This window comes from Meriones unguiculatus, chromosome 6 (assembly GCF_030254825.1).
Source record: "Meriones unguiculatus strain TT.TT164.6M chromosome 6, Bangor_MerUng_6.1, whole genome shotgun sequence".
Classification (NCBI taxonomy): Eukaryota; Metazoa; Chordata; class Mammalia; order Rodentia; family Muridae; genus Meriones; species Meriones unguiculatus.
Genome location: NC_083354.1, coordinates 131,652,115 through 131,668,886, shown reverse-complemented (window position 1 = coordinate 131,668,886; position 16,772 = coordinate 131,652,115). Strand labels below are relative to the sequence as shown.

At 39.0% G+C, this 16,772-nt stretch overlaps 1 long non-coding RNA gene across 1 annotated transcript in view; it reads right to left on the bottom strand.

The window, feature by feature from the left end:
- Positions 1-16,772, bottom strand: part of LOC132654573 (uncharacterized) — a 48,518-nt gene that overhangs the window by 2,234 nt on the left and 29,512 nt on the right. The window contains exon 2 of the long non-coding RNA XR_009592196.1: positions 2,373-2,512. This is a non-coding gene — a long non-coding RNA (uncharacterized LOC132654573). The remainder of the gene's footprint in view (positions 1-2,372; positions 2,513-16,772) is intronic.

Below are 16,772 nucleotides of genomic sequence, written 5' to 3'. Positions count from 1 at the left end.
CTCTTTAAGATCTCAGTGATTCTGGCTTGTACAGATAGCCAGCTTCCTCCAGGAGTTCCCCATCTCTGTTCTGTGTGCTGAGCTTACAGGTGGCTACCACACCACCCAGCATTTCACAGGGGTTCTGGAGACCCAGGGTGGTTCTCAGGCTTTGTGCCACAAGCATTTTATCCACTGAGTTGTCTCTCTAGCCATCTCTGCAGTGTTTCGATACAGCAGGAAGACTTCACATAGGAACAGTTCTAGAATCTTGTCCTGAGACTTTGAAGGTTCTAGAACATGGGCTAACTAATTCTCCCTTCCCTATAAATTATCACATTTCAGTTACTTAGTTATAGAACCGTTATTATCTGATCACTTTATGAGCTTCCTATCTCTATCACAAACTGGTACTTTTGATATATAGATTTTGAGAAACGTAGAAAATAGAGCAGGGCAGTGTTTATTCATTTGGAGCTGGAATTCAAATGCCATTGCATAAGACCACAGAACTCTAGGTCCAAATCACAGAATTCCCCACTCTTCCCATTGCATCCTGTCATATGACAAATTCATCATCAACCATAACCCTGTGGAATGGGGCCTAGAAGCCAAAGGCCGACTATTCTAAATAAAACAAATCTAATATTCAGTTTATTTAGCTACCATTTACTGATCACACGTACGCAAGACCCTTTGCAAAAGATGTTCTTCTTCTCCGCTGTAACAGAGAGACATGAAAACTAATCAGTATGATTAAATGCCATAAATGCTATAATTCAGATCTGATTAGAGGAGAAAAAAGTCGAAGTGGAACGTGGCGGTATGTCCTAAAATGGAGGTAGTGTCACGAAGTCAAAAGTTGGTTGACAACACTTTTGTTCATATTGTTGATAATTTTTAGGCATTTTTTTTTTTTTAAAGCTTAGGTTGGCCTCAAATTCAGAAACTTCCTGACTAATGTTTTTAGGCAGACACTCAAGCAGGGAAAGAACCTGGAGGCAGGAAGGGAAGCAAGAGTCCGGGAGGAATGCTGCTCTGGAGGCACTGCCCTCAATGAGCTGGACTTCCACACATCCATCCTTATTTAAGGAAATAAATTGTAAATAATAATTAATAGTAATAATGCTGATGATGACGTAAACAGGAAAAAAAGAATTAGTTAAAAATAAAACTGGGATTAAAAAAAACAAGTTTGAACTTTCACCTGTATGATAAATAAAACCTGTATGATAAATAAATAAATAAAATGACTTTAATCTCTGAAAAAAAATATATAAAAATTATCTTTTAGGAATTTCATTGATGTACTAAGAGTCAGCTTAAATTGTGGGCAATCAGCTGGAAGATTTGGCCAACAAGGGAGAGGATATACATTAAAAATCCTCCAGGTATGAAGACAGGTTGATCCCTTTAGCCTCCCAGAACAAGTCTCCCCTCCATATCGTAGCTACAGAATCCTAGGTGGGTCTGCAAACACAGTAGATTTGTCTTAGAGTTTTGACCATAGGCAGAATTTGAAGGACGTAAGTAATTGTTTTTCTGAAAGAGTTTCAGGGTGATATTTAGGGAATAGTGTAAATGTTAATACATTAATCTCTATGATCTTTGTAGCAAATGCTTGAAAAGCGTTCTATCAAGGTAAAGCAATACACAACAAACAAACACATTACATTGACTTCCTAAATGTCAGCAGAGTATAGACGCCCAATAGGAATAAGCAGAAAGGAATTTACAATAATCAATTCGTGATTTTGCTTTTCAGAAAATCCATTGCACATTACTTTTGAGTAAATTGCCTTTTATTTGCTAACCTTTCGAAAATATTGTTTTCTATTAGAACTCTCTTTGGAGGCTGAGAGAGAGAAGAGATTAATTATGCCTTAGAATTACAATACTAGTTACGTTATCCCCGTGGGCCTGGAGGGATGGCTAGCACTTTCCAGCATCTATGTGGTGACTCATAACCATTCATAACCCCATTTCCAGGGGCTCTAATTACCCCACATGTAATACACATACATGTAAACTGGCAAAGCATTCATACGCATACAGTAAAATAAATAATTCTAAAAATTAAAACTATATATATATCTCCAGACATAGCTAATAATTTCTCTGACAGTGAAAAATCCCTAGGAATTATAATGGCAAATCTCAATAGTTTCCCTTATTAAAGTCTGGCTATCTGTTTTTGGATTGTGATTATTAGGCAGGAGAGGATTTTATTGTAGGAAAATATTTCAAGTTGTTTATTAAGTCAAGAATATTAAATATGTTAAATTTTGTTCATTGATATCCAAACCCAAGTTCTGCTAGTGAGTGGAAGAGTCTCCATGGATTTATTTATTTGTTTGTTTGTTTTCGCGCAGAAGAGTTTATTGGGGTCTTACCGTTTCAGAGGATTGGAGACCGTGTTCTATGTGGAGAGCATGGAAGATCAGCCATTCAACGCCAAGGGAAATGTTCTTAACTCTCACATCACAACAGAGAAGAAAGGGGCAGCACAATTCTCTGTCTTTCCCAGCTTCACCTGTAAATTCAGAAAGTTCACATTTTGAACTTAGTGCAGGGTTTAAGCTGTGACATAATTTTGGAATTGCCAGCAGATGAAAATATTTTCTTTCTAAAGAGCTAGCAACACATGGGATGTGGTGATGCATGCCTGCAATCCCAGAACTTGGGGAGGCAGCAGGCAGCTCTCTGTATGTTCAAGGCCAGCCTGGTCTACAAGCTGAGTCCAGGTCAGCCAAGTATGTAGAAGTATAGGTATTGCATGTGTTGTTACTGGCTTTCAGAGTGTCTCAACTGCCTTTTCAGCCACCCATCCTGGAAAGCTAGTTAAACAAATGATTGGTGGTAAAGCAGGAAAAGAGTTTATTCTCTGCATAATCAAACTGTGAAGAATAGAAGTAGAAGAGCCTAAAATCCTATGCTTACAGAAATCTCGATGTTATATGAGACAGAGAATCAACAGGTAAGATTAGGGGTCTTCGTGTTGATAGTCCAGGTCACCTTTGTCTGTTAATGATCTGGAATCGACTCTATTAGGACCATCATCTCAGTATCTGCAATGTAGAGCTTCCTCAATGATAAAATTCCTGTTGCTTAGAGGGTAGTTTTGGTGGTTTGTTCTAAAATGTTCATCAGTTAGGATTGTTGTCACTGTGATCTAAGATAACTATTACAGAGAAATTCTCAGGAGAACTCATAAGAAATCCAAGAAAGAATTAGAAACATGTGGTCCTTGTGGAGCTCCTATCCTTTCCACATCAAACTCCCCTTCTTTCATATGATTCCCTGCACTCTGCCGAAGGTTTGGTTGTGAGTCTTAGTATCTATTTTGGAGCACTGCTAGGTAGAGTCTTTCAGATGCTTTCTGCGGTAGACTCCTGTCATACGTTCAATGCATATCCCATTTGTCTTTCTAAATGAGGATAGATCATCATACCCCGTGTCCGCTTTCTTGATTATCTTCTTTAGGTGTATAGATTTCATTATGTTTATCCTATCTTTTAGGTCTATATAAGCGAGTTCCACAAGGACCAAACGTATCTGGGCACAGGGTCTTTTCTGAAATGGACATTCAACCAAAGTCCATGAGAGGATAAAACCTAGAACCTCTGCTCGGATGTGACCCGTGATAGCTCAGTAATCAATTGGTTTCCCATAGTAAGGGGAACAAGGACTATTTCTAACAGGAACTCAATGACTGGCTCTTTGACCTCCCCACCTCCCAAGGGAGGAGCAGTACTGTTAGGCCACAGAGGAGGACTTTGCAGCCAGTCTTGAAAATACCTGACAAAAGGGAGTCATATGAAAGGGGAGGAGGTCCTCCCCTATTAGTGGACTTGGAAAGGGGCAGGGAGGAGATGAGGGAGGGAGGGTGGGATTGGGGAGGGAATGAGGGATACAGCTGGGATACAGAATTAACAAAATGTAACTAATGAGAAAAATAAAATTATGGAAAAAAAAAGAATTGGAAACAAAATGGACTCTATTATGTTAGCGATTGGGCCCTCTGTCAGTAGGAATGAAAACTGGAAGTTTCTCTATTAGCCTGCAGTCCTGATGGTCTCTGTGGAGTGGCAAAGATTTTTAAATCTGTGCAGAAATAGGTTTGCATTCTTAGGACTTAGTCACAAAATGTGGCTTTGACATTAAGGTGGAAGAAATGAGGAAATAAACCCATGGAAAATAATTTCCCTTTCAGCAGTGTTTCAAAATTGGCATTCATATTTCATTGAGAATAACCCAATTACAAGGCCACCGTTACCTTCAATGGAGTATAGAAAATGTAATCCCTAACTGTGTTTACTATTTGCTCAGCTAAAACTACTGCTCTATAAGGATATGTTTTATATAACAATTATCAATCTGCATGTCACATTTTTCCTGCCTATCTTCTGTTAATTTTAGTGTGTTTGTATCTTAAATGAATAAGTGTTTTATAAGGTAATGAAGAGAATAAAAGAAAAAGAACTGGATCTTGAACAAGAATGAGTTAACTGAATAGGTCAAGTGGCTCATCCTCACACATTGCCAGGAACGTGCGTCTTGTCCGTCCAGTCCTGGGTTAGCTTTTGGGAAGTGAGCTCTGTGTCCTAGGAATTCTCTTGTTGATTAGAATTTTCTTTTGTGCTTGAAGACTCCAATCAAAAGATAACAACGTGATTAGATAATTCATAAAAGCCCATATGGTTTCTCCTTTCAGGGACTAGAGTCTAGATAGCTGAGCTCACTCTTGCAAATACTTATATTACTGACTTTCTATAAAAACTCTCAGAACACCAAGAACTAGGAGGAAGTTTTTGGTTAAAAGCATCAAGGACAAATTGTCATGTGTTCTTTCAGGGAGGACGCACTCCATGCATTTGCTGGATTTGAACTTGAAAGCCTGTGTTTGTTTGTTTTCACAAGACTTTTCCTCTTGTTTTTTTAATTCGTGCCATTTTGTTATAGTAAAACAGTAACTGTATTGCAGCATTTTAGAGTCCAGTGGCCTTTCTGGTAATTAATCAAGCTGAAAGTAGGCTTTGGAACATGACTTAAATTCCAAACTCTTCCAAGAAATAAATCCAGCTTATAATCTAATGCATAAATGAATATATTAAAAATTCAGAAGGAAAACTTCCCTTTTTTCCTAAGCTCACACTGACTGTATGAAAAAGTTGTGGTAACTGAAGTCGCAAGGATATTCTCACTCGGTGATGCCTGTCTGGTGAAAGGATGAGTTTAGGCTCTTGTTCTTTGCTCCTTTTTGGACTTCCTCCCATGGATGAGGCAGCAGGAAGGTCCTTCCAAGGTCCAACTCCTTTAGTCCAGACTTCTAGCTTCCAAAATCATGGACTGATAAAGTTCCAGTGATTGTAAATCATCTACTCTATGGTATTCTGTTTGACCAGTAACAAACGAACCGAAATATACTGCTTTAGGCATCCCTGATAGGGACTGCTATACACTAATTGAACTATCCCAGGGAGAATTTAAAACGAAACGAAAAACAAAACAAAACAAATAAATAAAACAATGTCATGTTATTTGTCACAATGGGAACTTTTTTCTTTTTTCTTTCTTTCTTTTCTTTTTTCTTTTTTTTTTTTTTTTGCAGTTAACTGCTTAAGTAGCTCAATCTCTCCATTATCCTAAAAAATCAGGAGTGAAGAGCTTGAAATTTGGATATTTTAGACGCCCAATCTACTAAAGGAACATAGCAATAAAATGAGTGCTAATGGCATTCTTGCTCAGCCAATCATCAGAGAAGCTTTCTCCTGCGGCAAACGGGAACACATATAGAGACCCACAGCGAGATATTATGCAGAGAGTAAGAGACCTCTGAATACTCAGTCCTAAGCAGGAGCCTCCCGAGGGACTCAGGGAACCCTGAGGGGAGACAACAAAAGAGTGCAAGAGCAAGAAGGGATGGAAGACGACAAGAAAACAAGGCCTTGAAAACACAGCATGTCCTACCCACATACGAATTCACAGATACAGAGGCAGCATGGATCTGCACCAGATGGGCTCCTAGAGCTGAAAGAGAAAAATGGACACATGCCCTGTCTTTAACCCAGAAGCTGTAAGAAGCTGTAAGCCTTGAAAATGAAAATTTAAGATTTTTGCTAAGACGTCTCAACAGGGAAACAAACCACTCTTCAGTGAAGGCTGCACGCGCATTAGTAGATGGCCAACAGAAAATGAATCCAATGGCATTCTGAAGAGCCCTTGTTACAATGTCACTCTACGGTTTTTCTTTTTTGTTTAAAATCTTATTTATTTTACTTGTTCTTCCCTACAGGCTATTGTTTTTGTGTTTTTATGGGATTCCCCAGTGTGCTAACAAGTGGGTGTGTGAATCTATCTGATTCTTGGGCCTTTTCTTGGCCTCTTTTTCTTTTGTTTGTTCTGTCCTGTTCTGATGTGTTGTGTTCTTATTATTATTATGTTATATTTTATTTTTCTTATCCCTTAGATGCCTGATGTTTTCTAGTGAGAGATGTGGATTTGGATGGGTCTTGGTGGAAGTGACTGGAAGCAGTTGGCGGGAGGGAAAGCATAATCACGATACAGCGTATGATTATATGACGGTATGTCAGCAAAAGACAATAATAGATATTGCAAGATAATAATAAGGAAAAGCAGCTCATTTCAAAGTCAGCGCGTTTCATGTATTTTTGTGTGTTCTTTTCTTTGCAGTTCGCTGTTTTGTTTTCTTGTTAGGGGTGGTTGGTGTCGTTTCAAGCTTTTGTTTTTTGAGGAAGAACTTGAAGTTGGTGGGTGGAGAGGGTGGAAAATCTGGCAGGTCTTGGGGAAAGGGAAAATATGATTGAAGTTTATAAAAATTTAAGGCTGTTTTAAATAATAATAAAACTATAATAAAAAGGAAAACGAATACTTATGGTTTAGGTTTGGCTCCCTCTTCTTGCCTCTGCCCTCTTTTCCATGATTTCCATAGCCCTCGGTGATTCTGAATCCCCTAATATGTGCTTCGTGGATCACTTTTCTTTTTTTTATTTTTATTTATTTTTCTTTAATATTTTAAGTAGTTTTTTTTGGGGGGGGGGCGTGGGTGACACAGGGTTTCTCTGTGTGTTAGAGCCCTGCCTGTCCTGGACTCGCTTTGTAGAACAGGTTGTCCTTGAACTCATGAAGATCTGCCTGCCTCTGCTTTCTGAGTGCTGGGATTAAAGGCATGCACCACCACCCCTTGTCAGATCACGTTCTTTTATTTTCTCTTTCTCTTTCTCTCTCTCTCTCTATCTTTCTTTCTTTCTTATTAATTAATTTATTTGCTTTACATTCTGATTGCAGCCCCTCCCTTCTCTCCTACTGATATCACCCTTCCTTCTTCTTCCTCCCTCCCTTATTCCTCAGAAAAGGAGAACCCTCTTCCAACCCACCCACCCCAGCTCATCAAGTCATACCAGGACTGAACATTTCCTATTTCCCTGTGGCTTTGTCAGGGGAGTGATCAAAAAGCAGGCATCACAGTCCATGTGAGAGTCAGCCTCGGCTTCCTTTACTAAGGGACCCACATGAATCCTGAGCTGTCCTGAGCTACATCTGTGTAGGAGGCCTAGGTCCAGTCTATGCATGGTCCTTGGTTGGTGTTTCAGTCTGCACAAGCTCCTCTGGGCCCTGGTTAGTTGACTCTGTTTGTCTTGTAGAGCTCCTGTCACTTCCAGGTTCTCAGATGACTTTTTTTAAATTTAATTTAATTTTATTAATAACACTTTATTCACTTTGCATCCCCCCATAAGCCCCTCCCGCTTCCCTCCCAGTCCTACCCTCCCACTTCTTTCTTCACGCATGCCCCTCCCCAAGTCCACTGATAGGGGAGGTCCTCCTCTCCTTCCTTCTGATCTTAGTCTATCAAATCACATCAGGAGTGGCTGCACTGTCATCTTCAGTGGCCTGGTAAGGCTGCTCCCCACTCAGGGGGAGGTGATCAAAGAGCAGGCCAATCAGATTATGTCAGAGGCAGTCCCTCTTCCCATTACTATGTAACCCACTTGGACACTAAACTGCCATGGGCCACATCTGTGCAGGGGTTCTAGATTATCTCCATGCCTGGTACTTGGTTGGAGTATGAGTCTCTGGGAAGTTCCCTGTGTTCAAAATTTCTGGTTCTGTTGCTCTCCTTGTGGAGTTCCTGTCCTCTCCAGCTCTTACTATTTCCCACTTCTTTCATAAGATTCCATGCACTCTGCCCAACAGTTGGCCATAAGTCTCAGTGTCTGCTTTGATAGTCTGCAGGGCAGAGCCTTTCAGAGGCCCTCTGTGGCAGATTCCTAGGTTGTTTCCTGTTTTCTTCTTCTTCTGATGTCCATCCTCTTTGCCGTTCGAAATGGGGATTGAGTGTTTTAGTCAGGGTCCTATCTCTTGATTAGTTTCTTTAAGTTGGAATTTATCACTACTGCATTTAATTAAGAACAACATTAACACAATATTTGCGGTGTCATTCAAATGGATGGTAAATATGAGAAAAATTAATCAATTCAGTTACATTAAAAATGAAAAAAATATGGTTATGCTAATCTTGATTGTCAGCTTGTCACACCTGGGAAGACAGAACCTCAGCTGAAGATCTGTCTCCATCAGTTTGACTTGTGGGCACATCTTGATTTCTAGTTGGTATAGCAGGACATAGCCCACTGTTGGCAGTAAAAATTCTAGGCAGCTGAGCCTGGATTATATAAGAAAGTTAGCTGAGCATGAGCTAGAGAGAGAGAAAGAGAGAGAGAGAGTCAGGCAGACAGACAGAGACAGAGAGATAGAGAGTGACAGAGAGATGAGAGAGACAGACACAGACACAGAGACAGACACACACAGAGAGAATAATCAGTATTTTCCATAGTGTCTGATTCATAGTCTTGGCTTTATTTTCTACTCTGTCTTCCCTCAATGATGGACTGTCTCCTGTAATACGAAATATATTTTTTCCTCCTCATGATGGCTTTTGCCAATGTTTAATGACAATAACAGAGAGCAATCTAAAACTGATTCTGAATGTCTGCTATGTCTCCCTAAATACCAAATTCCCCTCTAAAGCAGTTGTTTTATAAAAATAATATAAGTAAGACATGTGTTTTTAATTACTAATTTTTGGAGCAATCTTATTTCTATTTTTATTTCTTTGAGACAGAATAAAAATGAATAGGAAAGAGTACACACTGGTTAAAAGATAAATTATTTTATTTCTAATGATAACAAGCAATCATTCAATCAAATCAGTCAGTTGATCAACTATGTAGGATCAATTATTGATTATTTAATACATAGTACACATCATTCTTTGTCCTGTAAGATTAAATAAGCAATACAAGATAATAACAGGGAAGTTTGATCAAGAAGAAACTGATTCCAGTTTTGACAAGATATATAAAAAATAGAATAGAAAATGAGCATGTTGGAGTTTTGACCAATGCAATGGAGGAGTCTTTATGTGTCCGAAAAAATAAGTATGACAAAGGAGAGATGATATCTGAGTTTAATTTCAAAAGAAGGAAGTTTTTATAAATGAGATGAGCAAGGAGGTAAAAAAATAAAATAGGTTAGTCATAATAGATTATTAGAGATAATAAACAATGCTAGTTAAATATTAAGATGCTCATAATAAGTATTTTTCAATACTTAGTAGATGGCTAGGTGAAAATTTGCAACGTATACCGACAATCTGAAGTAATGATAGTTTTTCTTTTGTCTTTGTGGTATATAGTATATATATGATTTTGAGTGTAAGTTTGTACTTAGCTGTGTGGAGGCCAGAACTCTCTTGTTAAATGTGGAACTCACCAATTTTGCTAGCTTGGCTGGCAAACAAGTCCCACAGATTCCTCTGTCATTATCTCGGCAGCACTGGGGTCACAGGTGTTCTCTGCCATACTAGCTTTTAAAAAACATATAAATGTGATATATCTTTAAAAAATTAATTTAACTTTGATATCACGTCCACCTCTTGGTTACCTCCTCCTTCTCCTCCCATATCCCTCTAAGCCGTCTTCAAATTCATGACCTCATCATCCTATTAATATCATTTATGTTTGAGTTCTGGGGATTTAATAACTTATCAGGGATTTTGTTCCTGAAGAAAACTAATTTTCCCTCTTTTAGAGACCCTTGTGTGCCTACAGGTTTTTTTTATCAAGAGGTGAGGTTTGTGAAATTTTCTCCCCCCTTGTTGGCATGTCAACTGGTAGTGTCATTATTCGAGTTTGTCTGGGTAACGATACGGTTGAGGTTTCACAGGTGCAGCTTCCCTGTCATGAAACTTTCTCACACAAACAGGAGATCCTGGTCTCTGACTCTTACAGTCTTCTCTTCCCCTCCTGTAAAGTTCTCTGAGCCGTAAGTACAGAGGTTGTATTGTATGGAACAGTTGGGGCTGGACGGCCCCCTGGGTTTCTTACTCCTTGCATTCTGACCAGCTGTAGATCTTTGAGGGACACTTTCTGTGTTACAAAATGATTCTTCATTGATGGGGCTGCTTAGATTTGCACCTGCTTGTAGGCAAAGGCTAAATATTTAGAATACGGTTTATATATATAAATTATATTGCTTTAGTAAGATGGCGGTTGTAGGCTATCTTTAGGGTCCATGTCCTCTCCAGTCACAAACAGTTGTCTTTATTTATGGTACCAACCATGAATTCCCTCCAGTTCAGTGAAACGCCCATTCAAATAGATAACTGTTAGTCACTCCCTCCCAACAGCAGCACTCCTGCCTCGCCTGACTAGGATTTGTTTTGGTTTGTAGTCTTTACAGCTGGCTAGAAACATTGTTTTCTTTCCTTGGCAGTTTGCATACCAATTCTAATAGAGCAGCCGGTCTGTGGGGAAAAGCTTCCGGGTCAGTTTCAGCTTAGTTGTTCCAAGTTATACCTTAAGTATGTGGTGTCTGCAGCAATCTTACTTTCAATTTCTAGGAGGCGACCACAGATTATGGCAACAGCCTACAGAATTGTGGAGGAAATCTCTTGCGCACGTCTCACTAAGGAATTGAAGAGTGGTTTCATGTGCTTGACACTGGGTTTAAGTTACACAGCCTCTGGTTCTCGGGTGCATTAGCAACTCATATGGTGTGTGTGTGTGTGTGTGTGTGTGTGTGTATGTGCGTATTATATACTTCTAAGTTTATAAAATAAGATTTCCTTTTAGCTTTTAAAAGTATCATTACTGTGATTTATATTTACTTTCACTTTTTATGTAAGTTCTGGGATCTGAAGAGCATTTTACTGAGTAAGTCATCATGATTTTTAAGGGTTCTCTTTTCCCTGTTACCAATCTGTACAGTTAAATAGTGAGTTCAAGCTCACGCATCACTTGGCTATGCTTCAGAAACAACAATGAAAACGTGCAGCGTAACTAAACATTGTGAAGGAAACAAACCTTGACACCTTCAAATTTTTTTGAGAAGCATACTTTTATTTCATATGAAAATAAAATTATCTGCTAGAAATTATTCTAAATTTGAACAGAAAATGTACCACACTCTTTTCGGTTTTTATGCTAGATAAATTTCCGGTTTTACCATTCATCCCACATGAACCTGACTGGCAGGAGGATGGAAGAAACTGTAGTGGGGTCAGATGGTCTGTACTCATCTTTGAGTACCTGTGGTTTTGAAGTGTAAAGAAGGAAACTAGGAAGCGTTGATTGGCAGCTGTTGTTACATTGTCCTCCTTCTGCTAATGATCCTATTCAGCATGTTCCCAAGCAGTCAGAGTCTTTTTTCCTTAAGTACCTGTCTTCTTCCTTATTCTAGTCATCTTTTGCAATTTTTTTTGAGGACCCTAATGTGGCTCTCATATAATCTATTCCCATTTTTTTATTCCATTTCTTCTTTTTTTGTATGGTATGTGAGCCTTTTCTAGCTTAAATTACTTATTTCACCGGTATTTGAACAGTTTATGAAATACTTGCACCTCTTATGAAAACACCGTAAGATTTGGTCAGAAAGAGTTGAAGGTTTTGGTTATAATAACTACATAGAGTAAAGGTCTCATTTTGGAAAAGGGAGAACTTGGTGAGGTAGGGATGAGAAGCACAGCCAGTGTCAGTGTGTTTCAGGTTGCTTGCACTTGACCTCTAGGGCTATGAAGTAACTTTCTCTTTAATGATGGGAAGCATTGGGGTAAACCGATATCTTAGCAACCAGGATCACTGCTAAAGTAGTTGGCACTTAACCATGAATTTAGAAGCCTATTTCAGGTCTTGTCTAGGATGCGTATTTGATCCATAAATGTTTAGCCATGAGGACAAAAGTGGAATGAGTTATACCAAGAGTGAGAAGTTAAGGAAAAGAAAATAAATTAATTAATGCCCATTATATAAATGTATTGTTTATACAAAAAGAAACTATAGGTTGTCTAGATTCTTCAGTTTGGCTACCTTGAGCTTTCTTAGGTTATGTTATTCTGTCTAAATTACAGAAAGAATTTGTTCTCCTTTATGGGTAGTTCTTACTGTGGACAACAGCAGTGGAGGTTAGTTTTTCTGGGAGAGTAGCCACAGCTGAGATTTTGGGTGCAAACTACCTCAGAGCGTATCTAGCCATCATATTTCATTATATGGAGGAGTTCTGCCTGTGTGTACTTGCTCAACTTAGTTCTCAAAGAACTAACTCTTGAGCAGGAATAATCTATAGTTATGTTAGGTGAGCTATCACAGCCAAAGAAAGAGTCCTGGGGTATGTCAAGAGGGAGCGTTGGAGGAGCAGAAGAGAGAAAAAGGACTTCATTTCTGGTAGAGATGTTTCTCACTATTCTTCCTTTTAAAATTGTGAAATATATTTTTGTCAAACATCTTATACTGTTAGTTGGAGAAAAGTAACTAAAATAGATTGTTCAAACAATTCTCTAGAAACTTTCAGTGGATTCTGGTTTTTAGATAACTTTCTCAATTTGTTTTGAAATTTAAATGATAGGAGTCTTTAGATTTTGTTAGTAAAAAGTGGGGGAAAAAAGAACGTAAGCATTTAAAAATTTTTCCAAGCCCAAAAGCCTTTATGTTCTCACTTCTAACTTATTTTGTTAAAAAAAAAAAATCATTCCTGAAACTCTTCTGCTCTGTTCCTATTGGAACTGGCATCTGGAACTCAAGCTGCTACTTATTAGGTCACACCTACCACCTACAGATACGCTCTCTGTGTTTTAGATTAGCAAATAGTTTCTTGTTTCCCTCTCTTGCTTTTCTGAATACATGTTGTCTTGGTCTGGTATGGCTGGATTGATAAAAATATTACAGATTGGGTGGCTTGAGCCAAAGCTCTGTAAAACTTTACAGCTTGTAACTAACCCCTTATTGCACAAGGATTTTTTTTTTTTTTCCTAATTATATTTATGTACAGAAAACTTAGCCGTTAGTGGCGAGGGCCTTGGCCTCTTCCTTTTCCAGCTCGGCAACGCGAGCCACAGATTTAGGACCCAGGACAACGCTGCCTCCCCAGTGGCGGCGGAGCTCATGGTATCTGTTGCTTTAATTGGTTCTAATAGCCTTCGCTCGTTTAGACAGAGCAGCCTTGTCTTCCGAGTTAACCTGTGTGAAGGCTACAGTGGTGTGATTCTTCCTGTGGACCAGCCGCCCAGCCTGGCTTTTCCCCGATGATGCGGTAGGGACCCCCATCTTTCCACAAAGGGCACGGAGGAAAACCACCAGCTGAATGAGGTCTACATCATGGGCAATCATCACCAGCTGAGCCTTCTTGTTCTCCTTCAAGGTGGTGACAGTACTGACCCCTGCTCTCTTAGTTGGGACTTCCCCTTCCCCAGCAGCTTTCTTCTCAGCGTGGGCCAGCAGCCTCTGCTTCCTCTCTGCTCTGTCTCTGGCCTGTGCCTGTGGGCAAGCCTGAGCGGCTGGGTGGCTGTTTGCTGGGTCCAGGGCCTGGGTGACCTGGTGAATGGAGGAGGTACCTTGAGCCGCTCATAGAGGGTGGCCCTTTGCCGCTGCAGCCTAATGGAGCCCGGCCCTTTGACCAAGCGCGTGAGATCTCTTTTCGGCTGGATGTCCTGCCCAAGGCCGAAATTCATGGGCCTTTTCTCAAACAAAGGACTGACCACCTTTTTGGCCTCCTGTTTCTTTATGATGGCGGGGTTGGGGCCACCCTCTCCCTTTTGGCCTTCTTTCCCTTTGGCATCTTGCTGGTATAGAGGCGTGCACAAGGAATTTTTAAGTGACTTGAGTATATAAACATATATAATAGGTGTACAAGGCAAATGTTTACTGATAATAAATCATAAAAGAAAAATCCAATTATTTGACATATGTACATAATTTCACCACTTAATAAAAGTTTAAACAGATTTTCATCTTAATGATGTGGTTCTGCTTATTTTTAAATACTTATATCTTGCTGAATATTTAATACTACAGAATGTAGAACACCTTCAACATTTTGCAGAATTGATTACTGTTTTAATTTTTGTTATAATTGTCATGCTGAAAACGCTGCTTTACAAAAACACATATTACAAAATGTCAGAAGAATGTTTTGGGCCATTTCAGAAATTGTTAGAAATTTTGTCATAATTCTAAGCCAGATTCATTTAATGAGTTTTTTAATGACACACAAGTCATTAAATCAAAGAGCAATTTTAAAAATCAAACATAATGTTCTAACTCCATGTCATTAAAAGCTGTACTAATTTGAAACTTACATGATAAGAAGTGATTGTAGGAAAATATTAAAAGCCTGAGTTTTCCACAATTAAACCATGATTTTTCTATGAGAGCAAAAAACTTTGTATGCACAGTAAAAACGGTGCAGTGTATAATGTGTGCTGGTTCCAAAGCTGAGCATTATTCATTGCTGGTGCAGAGCATGACAGGGTACCTGGTGGCCAGTGCACATGTTGTATGATCGGAACTACACATTTGGATGAACTCGGTCATGTGATGCCACTTGGGGCATGACCCACAGTTTAACAAGTAGTGATTTGAACAACAGCAATGGTATGGAGGCTGAAAGTGCAAAATCAAGGTCCGCTTTACTGAACGTGAATTGTTTCTCCCTGTGTTATTTCTTGTACATGGGTAAGGGAGAAGAGGATAAGCGTCCCTGTAGCTCTCAGGAAGATTTTAGCCACACACTTATAATCTATTTAACTTTAATTGTCTTCTGATCCCAGATATAGCCAACACTGGCTTCAATAGAGGAATCTGAGTATGGGCAAGTTGCGCACACATTCATTTTGTAAGAAATAATTTGTCTTCATGCCTTACTTTTCTGTAGATTAAGTTCTTAACTGCTGGCTCTTGTGTACAACACTCCTTTGTTTTGAAATGCAGATGCGTATTTCACACCTTCCCTTCACTCACCAGCATTTCTTTACCTTCACTGATGTTAGCCTGAAGATGCCCCTTATGTTTGAAAGAAAGTTGCATCTGTCGAGTGATGATTCTAATTAATGTTTGATGCAGACTGGCAGTAAAGGTCCAGTGGGAAAATGTGAAAGTCCCTCATAGGCCATAAAATGTTATGTCAATAGAAAACAGGACTGCTGTGCTATTTACTAAAGGATGATTGCCAATTTTGAGCATTGCCTCTCATTTATATGTGAATTAAATAAAACATCACACACTTTTGTGTTAAATATTGTTTTATAGACTAAAGATGCTTCAAGGAACGTGATCTACCTTCAAAAATTTAGTTCACATGGACTTCAAACTGACCGTAAGGGATTGAAATTATTTTATTGATCCACAGGAAAACTCTGAAAGAGACTAGGACAGTTAAAGGAGCTTCTAGTGTTTTGGAGATAATTTGTCCTCAGGTTTCCAGAACAGACACTTTGTGTCATGTACTCGGCATGCCGCTCTGAGTGGAATCAACAGCACATTTTGAATTTTAATATCAGCCTTTCTTGTATATGTCATTAGATTTTTATCTAATGATTTATTATCATTAGGTTTTTATTCTGCTTGTTATGAGTCCTTTTTTCTGATTTGGGCAATTGGAATTGCAAACGTGTCCCTTCCCAGTCATAGGAGGATCTCTCTCTGTTCCCAATCTTTCCTGTTATGTCTGATATAGTCACATTGTTTGATAGTATTTTTTGCAAGTGGTCTAAACTCCCTGGGTGTTGGTATGCTGGGGAGGACATGAAAGTAATTAAAATTCTTCCTTCACTGGATTGTTATGAGGTTGAAGTGCTCCGTCAGTGCTGTTGTTGATAATGGAGACCCAGTCAGCAATCATGATTCACTGATTAGAAGCTACCAGGCTCAAAGTCAGTTATTTAGAAGTGGGAAAATTGCGGGAGGATATTTCACAGGAGGTGTAGGTCACTGTTCTCAAAATAAGCAGCAAGTGTACGAAGCCTCATTATTTAGCTGCAGCCTCCCTCCCTTCTGTATGCTCATGTATTGGGTGTAGAATTAGGAATTTATTATTTATCAAATCCTACTTAGCATTCACTGAATTTTAAGATGCCATCAACATCATGTATATGTAGTCAAATAACACAGCTTCTGTTTATTAAAGGAGAGAGAGAGAGAGAAGATCATGTTTCTCAGCTGGAATTAATTTGTCTTTGCTCTTTGGTTGTTTGATGGCTGGATGAGTTTTGATTTGGATTTTGTCTTTTTTATCATTAAAAAGATTGATTATTTTTTTAAAATTGCAAATAGGTTCTTTGTCAAACAGTATATCTGGATTCCAGTTTCCTCTCTCTCCACTCTTCCCAGTTTCTCCTTACCTCTCCTCCCCTCCCTTCTGGGACCACCCCCTTTCTCTCTCTCATTAGAAAAGAACAGGCTTATAAGAGACAACAACCAAGCATACCAAAATAAAATATTATA